This window comes from Trichomycterus rosablanca, chromosome 3 (assembly GCF_030014385.1).
Source record: "Trichomycterus rosablanca isolate fTriRos1 chromosome 3, fTriRos1.hap1, whole genome shotgun sequence".
Classification (NCBI taxonomy): Eukaryota; Metazoa; Chordata; class Actinopteri; order Siluriformes; family Trichomycteridae; genus Trichomycterus; species Trichomycterus rosablanca.
Window position 1 is genome coordinate 50,345,501 of NC_085990.1, and position 1,023 is coordinate 50,346,523.

Sequence of the window (1,023 nt, forward strand, 5' to 3'; positions counted from 1 at the left end):
TGATCTGCATTTATTTTGACTTATTAGAACATGAGACCCTAAGCATATAAATAATAATAATAAAAGTCTGGGGCATTATTATTATAATGGGGGCCTTTGTTTGTCATGTATACACCGATCAGCCATAACATTAAAACCACCTCCTTGTTTCTACACTCACTGTCCATTTTATCAGCTCCACTTACCATATAGAAGCACTTTGTAGTTCTACAATTACTGACTGTAGTCCATCTGTTTCTCTGCATGCTCTGTTACCCCCCCTTTCATGCTGTTCTTCAATGGTCAGGACCCCCACAGGACCACCACAGAGCAGGTATTATTTAGGTGGTGGATCATTCTCAGCACTGCAGTGACACTGACATGGTGGTGGTGTGTTAGTGTGTGTTGTGCTGGTATGAGTGGATCAGACACAGCAGTGCTGCTGGAGTTTTTAAACACCTCAATGTCACTGCTGGACTGAGAATAGTCCACCAACCAAAAATATATCCAGACAACAGCGCCCTGTGGCAACGTCATGTGACCGCTGATGAAGGTCTAGAAGATGACCGACTCAAACAGCAGCAATAGATGAGCGATCGTCTCTGACTTTACATCTACAAGGTGGAGCAACTAGGTAGGAGTGTCTAATAGAGTGGACAGTAAGTGGACACGGAGAAACAGATGGACTACAGTCAGTAATTGTAGAACTAGTGCTTCTATATGGTATTGTACCTTCTATTTATTCTATCATTTAATTTATGAGTGTAATTTAATGACTGACGTGAAATGTGGATTTTCTTTAAAAATTTGTAATTCTGTGAATTTTAAAAAACATGAAATTAAGCACATTTTTCACATAGAATTTAGTAGGACCCTGGTTAAAAGTGTCAGACTTGGGTTTGATACAGTAATTCAGTTATTTTTAACTAATCACTTTATCCTGGTAAGGATCACGATAGATCCTGTGTCCTTACCACTGGACACACGGACTGTGAAGAGTTTTGCACACCCTGTCCGCACTCTATATTCTATTACAGGACTTAA